The sequence below is a fragment of the Eurytemora carolleeae genome, unplaced genomic scaffold, assembly GCF_000591075.1.
Source record: "Eurytemora carolleeae unplaced genomic scaffold, Eaff_2.0 scaffold390, whole genome shotgun sequence".
Taxonomy (NCBI): domain Eukaryota; kingdom Metazoa; phylum Arthropoda; class Copepoda; order Calanoida; family Temoridae; genus Eurytemora; species Eurytemora carolleeae.
Window position 1 is genome coordinate 203,628 of NW_019396376.1, and position 594 is coordinate 204,221.

Here is a 594-nt window from a genome sequence, read left to right on the forward strand (position 1 = left end):
TATCTGTTTCAGTTCAAACGAAAATATTTATAATATTTTAGCTCAACAGAACACCGAATATATATCTGTTTCAGCTCAAACGAAAATATTTATAATATTTTAACTCAACAGAACACCAAATATATATCTGTTTCAGTTCAACCGAAAATATTTATATTATTTTAGCTCAACAGAACAAAAAACAACAATAATTATCCCTCACTGCCAACTAGACAGAGGGAGAAAGTAACATCATATCTATATCACTGGTGCGACTTTGTGACCATCTCGCTTCTCTAGTTTTGATATGACGCTCAAGTATGAGAATAGCAATATCTGATTACTTACATATTTTAATTCAACTCAATATTGTTCTTCTCAATAGCACGTTCTTAAAAGAATTTATAAAGGAAAACACATAAGATTTCAATCTATTATACAATTTACTTTAGTATACCATGCCCCAGGCTGGAAAGGGAGATTTGTAAAAATGTAAATTTAAAAATCTTTATATCAACTTGGCATGTTTCATGTTTCTAAAGAATTAAATTAGCAAGGATAAGCTGAGTAGGGGTGTACACAGAATTGATAGGAAGGCCCCCCTCCCCCCCCCCA

General features: G+C 32.0%; 1 protein-coding gene across 1 annotated transcript in view; it reads right to left on the reverse strand.

Moving 5' to 3' along the window:
* Positions 1 to 594, reverse strand: part of LOC111702011 (dynein heavy chain 3, axonemal) — a 127,605-nt gene that overhangs the window by 107,702 nt on the left and 19,309 nt on the right. The gene's annotated exons all lie outside the window — the stretch shown is intronic.